Below are 14,843 nucleotides of genomic sequence, written 5' to 3' on the forward strand. Positions count from 1 at the left end.
CTAAAGATGCTTTCTGTTTTTCTCCACGGTACACTAACACTAAGATGCATTCTGTTTCTCCACGGTAACCTACAAATGCATTCTGTTTTCTCCACGGTAACACTAAGATGCATTCTGTTTTTCTCACCCACACTACACTAAATGCATTCTGTTTTCTCCACGTACATAAGATGTTCTGTTTTCTCCAACTACACTAAGATGCATTCTGTTTTCTCCACGGTACACTAAGATGCATTCTGTTTCCTCCACGGTACACTAAGATGCATTCTGTTTCTCCCACGTACACCTAAGATGCATTCTGTTTTCTCCACGGTACACTAAGATGCATTCTGTTTTCTCCACGGTACACTAAGTTGTTTTGTTTCTACGGTACACTAAGAGCATTCTGTCTCCACGACTACACTAAGATGCATTCTGTTTTCTCCACACTACCCTAAGATGCATTCTGTTTTCTCCACAACTACACTTAAGATGCATTCTGTTTTCTCCACATACACTAAGATGCATTCTGTTTTCTCCACACTACACTAAGTGCATTCTGTTTTCTCCACAGACTACACTAAAGATGATTCTTGTTTCTCCCAACGGTACACTACACTAAGATGCATTCTGTTTTCTCCACACTACACTAAGATGCATTCTGTTTTCTCCACGGTACACTACACTAAGATGCATTCTGTTTTCCTCCAACTACACTAAGATGCATTCTGTTTTCTCCACGGTACACTAACACTAAGATGCATTCTGTTTTCTCCACGGTACACTACACTAAGATGCATTCTGTTTTCTCCACGGTACCTTGTGGACTTACATTTTTCTGACCTAGACACTGTTTTCCTAGTATCCAGCTTTGTCAGCTCCATCTGTCCTCTGCTGCAGTGCTAAGATGAAGGACACACAGATGAGGCAGTACAGCTCTGTTTATCGATGAAGGACAGAACAGGGATGAGGCCAGTACAGCTCTGTTTAATAGATGAAGGACAGACACAGGGATGAGGCAGTACAGCTTCTGTTTAATAGATGAAGGACAGACACAGGGATGAGGCAGGACAGCTCTGTTTAATAGATGAAGGACAGACACAGGGATGAGCAGGACAGCTCTGTTTAATAGATGAAGGACAGACACAGGGATGAGGCAGGACAGCTCTGTTTAATAGATGAAGGACAGACACAGGGATGAGGCAGGACAGCTCTGTTTAATAGATGGAGACAGGGTATGAGGCAGTACAGCTCTGTTTAATAGAAGAAGGAACAGACACAGGGATGAGCAGGACAGCTCTGTTTAATAGATGAAGGGACAGACACAGGGATGAGGCAGGACAGCTCTGTTTAATAAGATGGAAGACACAGGGATGAGGCAGGACAGTCTGTTTAATAGATGAAGGACAGACACAGGGATGAGGCAGGACAGCTCTGTTTAATAGATGAAGGACAGAACAGGGATGAGGCAGGACAGCTCTGTTTAATAGATGAAGGACAGACACAGGGATGAGGCAGGACAGCTCTGTTTATAGATGAAGGACAGACACAGGTAGAGGCAGGACAGTCTGATAAGATGAAGGCAGACACAGGGATGCGGAGGACAGCTCTGTTATATAGATGAAGGACAGACACAGGATGAGGCAGGACAGCTCTGTTTTAATAGATGAAGGACAGACACAGGGATGAGGCAGACAGCTCTGTTTAATAGATGAAGGACAGACACAGGGATGGGAGGCAGGACAGCTCTGTTTAATAGATGAAGGACAGACACAGGATGAGGCAGGACAGCTCTGTTTTAATAGATGAAGGACAGACCAGGGATGAGGCAGGACAGCTCTGTTTAATAGATGAAGGACAGACACGGGATGAGGCAGGACAGCTCTGTTTAATAGATGAAGGACAGACACAGGGATGAGGCAGGACAGCTTCTGTTTAATAGATGAAGGACGACACAGGGATGAGCAGGACAGCTCTGTTTAATAGATGAAGGACAGACACAGGGGATGAGGCCAGGACAGCTCTGTTTAATAGATGGACAGACACAGGGATGAGGCAGTACAGCTCTGTTCATAGATGAAAGGAAGACACAGGGATGAGGCAGTACAGCTCTGTTTAATAGATGAAGGAAGACACAGGAGAGGCAGAGACAGCTCTGTTAATAGATGAAGGACAGACACAGGGATGAGGCGACAGCTCTGTTTAATGATGAAGGACAGACACAGGGATGAGGCAGTACAGCTCTGTTTAATAGATGAAGGAAACATGGACATGAGGCAGACAGCCCTGTTATTGATGAAGGAAAGACAGGACATGAGGCAGGACAGCCCTGTTGAATTGATGAAGGAAAGACATGGACATGAGGCGACAGCCTTTGGAAGAGAAGGAATGACATGGACATGAGGCTGGCAGGCTGGATGCTAGGGGACGGCTGTTACTTCAGCTCCAGTTCCTTAGCAGGCAGATGCACACGAAAACACAATGTCAAGGTTCTGCAGTGGGTAAAGCTCTCCTGAGCTGTGCTTTGCGTGCTGCAATATGTTTGGCATCTATTCAGGAATCACTCTTCTATTTATTATATGGAACACCTGCTCAGTGCTCAGTGCCTGTGATCTGTATCTGAACTCAGTACATCCATGCTTCTCATGCTTCTCGAGTCTCTCCTGGACACATAGACTCTCTGACATGTGGACCACTATCACACACCAATCTCAGGTGGTCAATCATGCTCACGCTCTTTGCCTTCCCTGTTTTTTGTGTCATGTATTTATATTAAAAAGACCTCGCCTAGCGGTTCTTTTTCTTACAGGCCTCATGAAATCATTCTCCTTAACTAACAGCTCCCTAATAATGTGAAATATGTATTTATACTGAAGATATGTCATTGAGTTTGTCGTGTTGTTTCTCTCTCCAGTTTGACAAAGACAGTTCCACCCTCATCTATTGTTGTTGTTGTTGTGGTGTTGATGATTGTAATGGTGTTTCTCTCCCCTCCAGGGCTCTGTTTGACTATGACAGGGCAAGGACTCGGGGCTGCCCACCGGGGCTCAACTTCCACTTTGGAGACATCCTTCATGTGGTGAATGCCTCCGATGACGAGTGGTGGCGGCACGTCAGACATGAAGGAGAGGTGGAAGAGGTTGGAGTCATCCTAGCAGGAGGAGTAAGGGTTAGAAGCTGGTGCTCAGGGTTAGAGTACCTACTGTTTTCACATGTCTGTCCCGGGATTGAAGTTGCCCAACCCTGGTTCTGTGTCTCCAACACTCAAATCTATTTTTAGAGATTAGCCAAAAAAAAGTTTGAATTAGTAGGATTTGTCTGTTAGGATATTGGTCTTAATAAGCCTCTATCTCACCAGACTCAGCAGTTTGGGGAATTCAGTTTTAAAACACCGTTGCATTGTCTTGTGCTTGCTCTGTGTGTGTGTGTGTGTGTGTGTGTGTGTGTGTGTGTGTGTGTGTGTGTGTGTTGTGTGTGTTGTGTGTGTGTGTGTGTGTGTCAGCCCGCCCAGTGCTGGCGTTATCCCTGGGCACAGCATGGTGTGAATGCTGATGCCACTGTGACTGGCGTCATAAGGGTACCATAGGGGCAGAGAGTATAATATTCTGTTTAGCCAAGGATTGTATAGTGGTGTGCTACTGCAGTCTCTAGTGAAAACCTTCTCTGTGGCAAAAAAATAAATAAAGTGTTCATCGAAACAAAAACCCACCCATCGGTCTTACACTAACTCTGTTTATTCAGCAGCCCTTTTGACGTCAGTAACACATTATCACATCTTATTCTGCAAAGAGGCGCTTGGAATCAGCTGTTTCATTAAGCTTGAGAGTTCAAACACCCTACAGTTTCTTTCGCTCTCTCTCTCACACACACACAAAACAACACACTGTCGAGCTTCACCTCTATTTCCCCCCTCCCTCGCTCTCTCTCTCACACACACTGTCGAGCTTCACCTCTATTTCCCCCTTCCCTCGCTCTCTCACACACACCACACACACACACTGTCGAGCTTCACCTCTATTCCCCCTCCCTCGCTCTCTCACCCAACAGAGGGTGACAGACAGATGATAATTGGCTTCTCACCTGACTCTGGTTCATTTGTCCCTTGGAAAGATCAGATGGCAGCAATAGCAGTAGTAGTAGTAGTAGCAAGCAGTAGTAGTAGCAGCAGTAGCAGCAGTAGCAGCAGCAGTAGCAGCAGTAGCAGCAGTAGTAGCAGTAGTAGTAGCAGTAGCAGCAGTAGTAGCAGTAGCAGCAGTATGTAGTAGTAGTAGTATGTATAAAGTAGTAGTAGCAGTAGTAGTAGCAGTAGTAGTAGCAGTAGTATGTATGTAGTTAAGTAAAGTATTAGCAGCAGTAGTATCAGTAGCAGTAGTAGTGGTGGTGGTAGTATTAACAGAACATGTATAAGCAGCATGTAGTAGTAGGGTGGTAGTAGCAGTAGCAGTAGTGGTAATAGTATTGGTAGTAGCAGCAGTAGTAGATAGCAGCATAAGTAGATTTAGTAGTAACAGAAGTAGTAGTTGTTGTAGTGTAACAGCAGTAGTATCTTGTGGCAGTAGTAGTAGTAGTAGTAACAGCAGCAGTGGTAGTAGTAACAGCAGTAGTAGTAGTAGTAACAGTAGTAGTAGTAGATGAAGTAGATGATGTAGTAGTAACAGAAGTGTAGTTGTTGTATAGTGAACAGCAAGTAGTATCTGTGGCAGTAATAGTTAGTAGTAGTCAGCAACAGTATAGTACCAACAGTAGTAGTAGCAGTAGCATATATATAGTTATAGCTTGTTTGTGTAGTACAGTAGTAAGTACAGCTGTAGTAGTAGTGGTAATAGTAGTGGTAGTAGCAGCAGTAGTAGCAGCAACGAAGTAGCGGTAAGTAACAGAAGTGCAGTATAGTAGTTTGTGGTTATTATCAGTAGCTAAGCAGAAGTAGAAGTAGTGGTTGGTTAGTAATCAGTAGTATTAGCAGCAGTATAAGTATTAGCAGCAAGTAGTAAAGTCTGTTTAAGTAGTAACAGAAGTAGTAGTTGTTGTAGTGTAGCAGCAGTAGTAGTAGTAACAACGTGGTACTAACAGTAGTTGTAAAACACTATTAATAGTAGTGTAGTAACAACAGTAGTAGCATTGCAGTAATAGTATGTAGTTGTAGTAGCATTAGTAGTAACAGCAGCAGTGCTTGCAGTAGTAGTATACTATTGTACATGTAGTATTGGTGGGTGTGTAGCAGCAGTAGTAGTAGTCAGGACAGTAGTAGTGCGCATAGTAACAGAGTAGTAGCAAAGCTAAGTAGTAGTACAGCTAGCAGTAACAGCAGTAAGTAGTAGTAAGTAGCGGCAGTAGTAAGTAGTAGTAGTAGGAACATCAGCCAGTTTGCAGTGTAGTCACAGTAATATATAGTAGTAACAGCAGCAGTAAAGTAGTATGCAAGCAGTAGTAGTAAGCAGCAGTAGTAGCAGTAGTAGTAGTAACAGCAGCAGTGAGGTAGTAGTGTTGCGGTGGTAGTAAACAGTAGCATGCAGTGTAGTAACGACAGCAGTAGTAGTAAGTAGTTTAGTAGCAACAGTAGTTAGCACAGCAGTAGTAGTAGTAGTAGCAGTAGTGTAGTAGTAACACGCAGTAAGTAGTAGTAGTACAACAGCGTAGTAGTAGTTAGCAGTAGCAACAACAGCATAGTAGTAATAACAGCAGTAGTAGTAATGAACAGCAGTAGTAGTAATAACAAGTAGTAGTAAACAACAGCAGTAGTAGTAGTAGACCAGTAGCAACAGCAGTAGTAGTAAACAGCGTAAGTAATAACAGCAGTAGTAGTAATAACAGCAGTAGTAGTAATAACAGCAGTGTATAGTAGTAATAATTAGTATTAGTATTAGTAGTTAATACAGTAGCATAGAAAAGTTTGTAGCAGCACTCGGTAAACAGCTCCATGCCTTGAAAATGTAGTTTGAGACGGCTGTTTAAACCAAATGAAGATTTAAAGGAAAGCTGTACTGTACTTGATGGAGAGCAGAAGACTGTTATTTTATCCTGAGCTCTCTGGTTCTTCTTCTTTCCGCTCCTGCTCTCTGGGTATTGCCATATTTGCAGGTGATGTCCTCATTGTAAAGGAAAGAAGGAAATGATTCACATTTTTAAAGCTTTGTAGAGCTTTGTAGACTTGGCTTTGTAGGATTAAATACAATAAAAAGCAGCGCAAAGGGGAAAAAAATACAATTTGGATTCCTCTAATATTTCCTTCGGGGTCTAATATTTATTAAAAAAAGGTAAGGACTAATTACTGGTAACTTTTTTTTATGATGCTGCATCAAGGCTCTCACAGAGTTGGGAAAATAAAAAGTGTTCCCCTCTAAGACTGTTTTATTCCTCTGATGACTGAATCATCCCGTCCCCTCTACTCCTCAATCTCAGCAGAGCACATGTGAATGTTACTAGAGAGACGGGAATCAGATCTGAGTCTTCACACACGCAATATACCCGGCTGAAAATAGCCAGCTTGTTTCAAGGCACGATATGTTCAATGTTTAATCAGTTGACCCATGGTGCAGCCCTCGCTCTTCTCTCTCTCCCTTTTCCTGTCTTCTCACCCCCTTCTCTCATTTCTCCTACAGGGTTGAAAAAAGAGAGAGCGCGGTTAATAGACAGTCAATTCAAACGCCCGTCTCAAAGACAAAGTGGTGAGTTATAACCGTAGAGGATCTCTGTCATGTGAACTATAGTGGATCTCTGTTAAGTGAACCAGTAGAGATCTCTGTTAGGTACCAGTAGAGGGAATCTCCTGTCATGTGAACTATAGTGGATCTCTGTTAGGTGACCAGTAGAGATCTCTGTCATGTGAACTATAGTGGATTCCTGTTAGGACCCTAGAAGATGCTCTGTTAGTGACCCTGTAGGCATTCTGCTGTGAACTATAGTGGATATCTCTTTAGTGTACCAGTTAAAGAGGATATCTTCATGTAACTATAGTGGGATCTCGTTGTTAGAGTGACCCGTAGAGACTCTCTGTTAGGTGAGCCCGTAGAAGCGATCTCTTCATTGTATTACTCTAGTGATCTCTGTTAGGTGACCAGTACGAGATCTTCTCGTCATTGTGAAACTATATGTGGATCTCGTGTTAAGTGCCAGTGAAGGATCTGTTAGTGACCAGATAAGAGGTATCTCTGTTAGTGTGACCCGTATGAGGATCTCTGTTTAAAGCGTACACAGTAGAGAATCTCTGTTAGGTGACCCGTAGCGGGTACCTGTTAGGTGAACCCGTAGAGGATCTCTGTCATGTGGAAACATAGAGGATCTTCTGTTAGGTGACCGTAGAGGATTTCGATCAGATCAATACTATAATGGGTTATATTGATTACAATTAAGATTATTTCTAATGATAGTTTGTAGTTTTAAGCTTTGGTGAAAATCTCTCTCATATATATATATTATTCTATTATTCTGTTGTTTGTGTTTTAGGAGGGAAAAGAGAGATGATTTTCACAAAGCTTAAACTACAACTATCCTTTGAAGATATCTTATTGTAAAGCAATATTACCATTAAATAGTATGATATGGTATTATTGTTATTGTTCTTTTTCGGTCACCTAACAGAGATCTCTATAGTTCACATGACAGAGATCCTCTACGGGTCCCTAACAGAGATCCTCTACGGGGTCACCTAACAGATGTTATTCTTATTGTGTCCACTCTAAACAGGATTGCCTCCACGGGTCGGACCTAACAGGGAGACTTCCTCTAGCTGGTCACCTAACGAGATCTCTACTGGTCATACTTTTTTAACAGAGATCCACTAATAGTTCACATGACAGAGATCCTCTACTGGTCACCTAACAGAGATTCCATTTTATTAGGTTTCAACATGACAGAGCATCCTCTACGGGTTCCACCTAACAGAGTCCTCTACGTGGTTATATATCAGAGATCCACTATAGTTTACAGATGACGCTATCCTCTATCTGGTCCACCTATACAGAGTCCACTATAGTTCACTTATTGTCTTTATGAAGAGCTCCTCTACGGGTCACTACAGAGATCCCTCTACGGGTCACCTAACAGAACAGATCCACTATAGTTCACATGACAGAGGATCCTCTTACTGTCACCTTATAATTATTGTTAGTTTCATCTATTATGTCACATGACAGAGATCCTCTACTGGTTTACACTAACAGAGATCCTCTACTGGTCACTTAACAGCAGATCCACTATAGTTTCACATGACAGAGATCCTCTACGGGTTTACCTAAAACTCACCACTTTGTCTTGAGACCGTGTTTTTGCGTTGAATTTTGACTGTCTTTACACCGCGCCTCTCTCTTTTTTTTCAACGCCTGTCGGTATGTTTTGTGTATTGTATTTGTTGTTGTTTGTTGTTGTTGTATTGTTACAGTGTATTATATTAGGGAGAAGAGAAGAGCGAGGCTTTGCACCCATGGGTCACTGATTTAAACATTGAACATATCGTGCCTGAAACCAAGCTGGCTATTTTCAGCTGTGGGTAGTCGTGGGTAGACTCCAGATCCTGATTCGTCTCTCTAGTAACTTCCCCAGTGCTCTGCTGAGATTGAGGAGTAGAGGGGGGAATCGGGATGAATTCCGTCATTAGAGGATAACCAGTTGCTTAAAGGGGACACCTTTATTATTACTCTGTGAGAGCCTGATGGCAGCACATAAAAAAAAAGTCCAGTAAATTAGTCCTCCTACTTTTTATTTTAATTATTATATATGTTAGTACCCCCGAGGAAATATTTAGCAGAATCCAAAAAAATATATGTTTTTTCCCCTTTTGCGCTGCTTTTTCATTGTAATTATTTGATATGTTATATATTTGTATACAAAGCTCTACAAAGCTTTAAAAATGTGAATCATTTCCTCTTTCCCTTTACAAGTAGACACCGGCAGATAATATTGGCAATACCCAGAGAGCAGGAGCGGGAAGGTAGACGCGAACTCAGTCGCTCAGGAATAAATAACAAGTTCTTCTGCTCTCATCAAGTACAGTACAGCTTTTCCTTTAAATCTTCATTTGGTTTTAAACAGCCGTCTCAAACTACTTTTCAAAGGCATGGCTTGTTTCGATGGTGTACAACTCTTTCTATGCTACTGTTATTGACTATCAATACTACTTGCTTGTTATTACTTAACTTAATACTACTTGCTGTTATTACTACTACTGCTGTTATTACTCTGACTGCTGTATTACACTACTGCTGTTTATTAGCTACTACCTCTGTTGCTACTTGCTACACTGACTACTGCTGTTGTATACTACTACTGCTGTTTATTACAGTACTGCTGTTATTAACGTACTACTGCTGTTATTACTACTACATGCTGTTGCCTACTGCTTACTTATTACTACTGCTGTTGCTTACTTTTGTTTATTCTATGCTGTTGTACTACTACTTACTGCTACTACTACTACTACTGGGGGCTGGTTGCTACTAACTGTTGGCTACTATTTTTACTACTGTACTACTGCTGCTGTTACCTACTACTGCTAGGAGTCACGCACCACCGGCCGCTATTTTCTTATCTACCCTGCTTGCTGTTACTATTTTTGTATTTTACTGCTTACTACTTTTTGCTGTTACTAACTACTGCTGCTACTACTGTTACTGCTGCTGTTACTTACTACTATGTTACTGGTTACTTACATGCACACAGCTGCCTGATGTTCCGTACTACTACTACTACACGCCCTCGCTACTGACTACTTACTACTTGTTGTATGCTGTCTGCCTTACTTACTACTACTGGTTGTCCTAAGTGAACCTGCTGTTACTACTGCTGTTACTACTACTACTGTTACTGCTGCTAACCTACTACTACTGTTGTTTCTACTCCCACCAGCAAAACACTACTTACTACCTAATTGCTTTGTTGTTATTCTAACTACCTGCAACACTGCTTTGTTTGTTACCTTTATATTAATGCTACAAACATCACATACTGCACATGCTACTATGTGTATGATATTTAACTTATTAATAGTGTTGTTACAACTACTGTTAGTACCGAACTGTTGTTACTACACTACTGTCTACTCTTACACAACTACTACTTTCTGTTACTACTTTATTTATTCAGTACTACTGCTGCTAATCCTACTACTGCTGCTATATACTACTTGATAACTCCCACACTCCTTCTACTGGCTGCTATACTACTGATACTCCACCACCACTACACTACTGCTACTTCTGGTTACTACCTTGGCTACTGTCTGCTGCTACTTACTGCTGCTACTATAGACTCATTATTTATTAACCACTACTACTACAGCGTTACTACTACTACTGCTCTACCGACCTGCTACTCCTACTATTACTGGCTAACTGCTACTACTACTGTTGGTAGCTACTACTGTTTTGTTACTCTACTACTATTACTGCCGACAGATACTACTGCTGTTTACTACTGTACAACAACTACATTCTGTTACTACTACATCTACTTATGTGTATCTATTCTTATCTACTGTTAGCACTAATACTACTGCTGTTTACTCATCTACCACTGCTGATGTTACTACTACTTTAGATATTATTATATATATTTTGTTCTTTCTTATATTCTATTGTTTTATACTGCTGTTACTACTACAACGAATTAGATATATATTCTGTTATTTTTATTACATTTATTATTGTTTTCTGCTAATACTACTATACTGCTGACTATAACCATACTATTACCACTACTGCTACTGCTACTTTACACCCTACCTACTACTTGCTGCTAATACTATTGTACTGTTATACTCTACCCACCACCACCACTCACTACTGCTACTGATATACTGTTTTGTTTTATTATTTTAGTTCTACTACTACTACTACTAACTGCTAGACTACCTACTGCTACTACTACTGGCTACTCACTTACTACTGACTACTCACTACTACTACTTATCTATGCTGCTACTGCTTATTACTGGCTGCTACTGCTCTAATACTGCTACTACTGCTGCTACTTGCTGCTGCTAACTAGCTGCTGCTACTTGCTGCTACTGCTTGCTTACTACTATGCTGCTACTTACTACTACTAGCTGCTTATGCGCATCTGAATCTTCCAAGGTGACATAATGAACGCAGAGTCGGTGAGAAGCCAATTATCATCTGTCCTGTCACCCTTGTTGGGTGAGAGAGCGAGGGAGGGGGGAAATAGAGGTGAAGCTCGACAGTGGTGTGTGTGTGTGTGTGTGTGAGAGAGCGAGGGAAGGGGGAAATAGAGGTTTGAAGCTCGACAGTGTGTGTGAGAGAGAAAGAGCGGGAGAGGGGGGAAATAGAGGTGAAGCTCGACAGTGTGTGTGCTCGTTTTTTTGGTTTTGTTGTGTGTGAGAATGAGAGAGCGAAAGAACTGTAGGGTGTTTGAACTCTCAAGCTTAATGAAACAGCTTGTTCCAAGCGCCTCTTTGGCCCAGAATAAGATGTGATAATGTGTTACATGACGTCAAGGGGCTTGCTTGTGATAAACAGAGTTAGTGTATATGTATTATATTGTTATTGTGTTGTTGTGTTGTTTTTGTTTCGATGGCAAACCTTTTATTTATTTTTTGCCACAGAGAAGTGTTTTCACTGAGAGACTGCAGAGCACTCTAACAATCCTTGGCTAAACAGAAATGTGGTTGTGGGTATACTCTCTGCCCCTATGTACCCTTATGACAGCCAGTCATTTATGTTAGGCATCAGCATTCCACACCATGCTGTGCCCAGGATATACTTGTTAGGCACTGGGCTGGGCTGACACATGCACACACACACACACACACACCCACACACACACACACACCACACACATCACACACTATCTTATTCTTATTCCCATTTCAACACACAGTAGTAGCAGTAGCAGTAGTGGTAATAGTATTGGTAGTAGCAGCAGTAGTAGTATTAGCAGCAGAAGTAGATGTAGTAGTAACAGAAGTAGTAGTTGTTGTAGTAGTAACAGCAGTAGTATCTGTGGCAGTAGTAGTAGTAGTAACAGCAGCAGTGGTAGTAGTAACATCAGTAGTAGTAGTAGTAACAGTAGTAGTAGTAGCAGCAGTAATAGTAACAGCAGCAGTGTTGCAGTGGTAGAAACAGCAGTAGTATCAGTAGCAGTAATAGTAGTAGTAGCGGTGGTAGTAGCAGTAGTAGTAGCAACAGCAGCAGTAGTAGTAGTAGTAGTAGTAGCAACAGTAGTAGTAGCAACAGTAGTAGTAGCAGTAGCAGTAATAGTAGTAGTAGCGGTGGTAGTAGCAGTAGTAGTAGTAACAGCTGTAGTAGTAGTGGTAATAGTAGTGGTAGTAGCAGCAGTAGTAGCAGCAGAAGTAGCGGTAGTAACAGAAGTAGCAGTAGTAGTAGTGGTGGTAGTATCAGTAGTATTAGCAGCAGTAGAAGTAGTGGTGGTAGTATCAGTAGTATTAGCAGCAGTAGTAGTATTAGCAGCAGTAGTAGCTGTAGTAGTAGTAACAGAGTTTTGTCTGTTAGCACGATATGGCTTTAAATAACCCTCTTACTCACCAGACTCAGCAGTTTGGGAATTCAGTTTAAAACACCGTTGCATTGTCTTGTGCTTGCTCTGTGTGTGTGTGTGTGTTGTGTGTGTGTGTGTGTGTTGTGTGCTGTGTGTGTGGTGTGTTTGTGTGTGTGTGTGTGTGTGTCAGCCCCAGCCCAGTGCTGGCGTTATCCCTGGGCACAGCATGGTGTGAATGCTGATGGCCACTGTGACTGTCATAAGGGTACCATAGGGGCAGAGAGTATACCCACAACCCTATTTTCTGTTGAGCCAAGGATTGTAATGAGGTGTGCTACTGCAGTCTCAGTGAAAACCTTCTCTGTGGCAAAAAAAATAAATAAAAAGTTGCATCGAAACAAAAACCCACCCATCGGTCTTACACTAACTCTGTTTATTCAGCAGCCTTTTGACGTCAGTAACACATTATCACATCTTATTCTGCAAAGAGGCGCTTGGAATCAGCTGTTTCTAAGCTTGAGAGTTCAAACACCCTACAGTTTCTTTCGCTCTCTCTCTCACACACACACACACACACACACACTGTCGAGCTTCACCTCTATTTCCCCCTCCCTCGCTCTCTCTCTCACACACACTGTCGAGCTTCACCTCTATTTCCCCCTTCCCTCGCTCTCTCACACACACACACACACACACACTGTCGAGCTTCACCTCTATTCCCCCCTCCCTCGCTCTCTCACCCAACAGAGGGTGACAGACAGATGATAATTGGCTTCTCACTGACTCTGTTCATTTGTCACCTTGGAAGATCAGATGGCAGCAATAGCAGTAGTGTAGTAGTAGCAAGCAGTAAGTAGTAGCAGCAGTAGCAGCAGTAGCAGCAGCAGTAGACAGCAGTAGCAGCAGTAGGAGCAGTAGTAGTAGCAGTAGCAGCAGTAGTAGCAGTAGCAGCAGTAGCTAGTATAGTATGATATAGTAGTGAGAATAGCAGTAGTAAGTAGCAGTAGTAGTAGCAGTAGTAGTAGTAGTAGTAGAAGATTTTAGCAGCGTAGTATCAGTAGCAGTAGTAGTGTGGTTGGTAGTAGTATTAACAGTAACAGTAGTATCAGCAGCATAGTAGTAGTGGGTCGGTAGTAGCAGTAGCAGATAGTGGTAATAGTATTGGTAGTAGCAGCAGTAGTAGTATTAGCAGCATAAGTAGATGTAGTAGTAACAGAAGTAGTAGTTGTTGTCTTTAGTAAACAGCAGTAGTATCTGTGGCAGTAGTAGTAGTAGTAGTAACAGCAGCAGTGGTAGTAGTAACAGCAGTAGTAGTAGTAGTAACAGTAGTAGTAGTAGCAGCATAATAGATGTAGTAGTAACAGAAGTAGTAGTTGTTGTATAGTAACAGCAGTAGTATCTGTGGCAGTAATAGTAGTAGTAGTAGCAACAGTAATAGTACCAACAGTAGTAGTAGCAGTAGCAGTAATAGTAGTAGAGCGGCTGTAAGTAGCAGTAGTAGTAGTAACAGCTGTAGTAGTATTGGTAATAGTAGTGTAGTAGCAGCAGAGTAGCAGCAAGTAAGTGCGTAGTAACAGCAAGTAGCAGTAGTTAGGTAGTCATTAGCAGCAGTAGAAAGGGTTTGGTAGTATCAGTAAGTATTAGCAGCAGTAGCAGTATTAGCAGCAGTAGTAGCTGCTAGTAGTAGTAACCAGAAGTAGTAGTTGTTGTAGTAGTAGCAGAGTCAGATAGTAGTAACACACAGTGTAACTAACAGTAGTTGTAACAAACACTATTAATAGTAAGGTAGTAACAACAGTAGTAGCATTCAGTAATAGTTAGTAGTTGTAGTAGCATTAGTAGTAACAGCAGCAGTGTTGCAGTAGTAGTAACAGCAGCATTAGTATAGTAGTGTTGGGTGGTAGTACAGCAGTAGTAGTAGTAGCAGCAGTAACAGTAGTAGTAGTAACAGCAGTAGTAACAGCAGTAGTAGCAACAGTATAGTAGTTAACAGCAGCAGTAACACAGTAGTAGTAGTAGTAGGCAGTAGTAAGTAGTAGTAGTAGGAAACATCAGCAGTGTTGAGTGTAGTAACATAACAGTAGTAGTAGTCAAACAGCAGTACAGTAGTAGCAGCAGTAGTAGTAACAGCAGTAGTAGCAGTAGTAGTAGTAACAGCAGCAGTTGGTAGTAAGTGTTGCGGTGGTAGTAACAGTAGCAGTAGCAAGTAGTAGTAACGAGCCAGCAGTTAGTAGTAGTAGTAAGTTAGCAACAGTAGTAGCAACAGAGTAGTAGTAGTAGTATGCAGTATGTATAGTAGTGTAGCAACAAGCCAGTTGTAGTAGCAACAGCAGTAGTAGTACGTAGCAGTAGCAACAGCAGTAGTAGTAATAACAGCCAGTAGAGTAGTAGTAATAACAGCAGTAGTAGTAATACAG

General features: G+C 41.8%; 1 protein-coding gene across 1 annotated transcript in view; it reads left to right on the forward strand.

The window, feature by feature from the left end:
* LOC112073650 (disks large homolog 1) overlaps positions 1-14,843 on the forward strand; it is a gene marked incomplete at its 5' end in the record, with an annotated part of 35,473 nt that overhangs the window by 471 nt on the left and 20,159 nt on the right. The window lies entirely within an intron of this gene.

This window comes from Salvelinus sp. IW2-2015, unplaced genomic scaffold (genome assembly GCF_002910315.2).
Source record: "Salvelinus sp. IW2-2015 unplaced genomic scaffold, ASM291031v2 Un_scaffold2331, whole genome shotgun sequence".
In the NCBI taxonomy this organism is placed as follows: Eukaryota; Metazoa; Chordata; class Actinopteri; order Salmoniformes; family Salmonidae; genus Salvelinus; species Salvelinus sp. IW2-2015.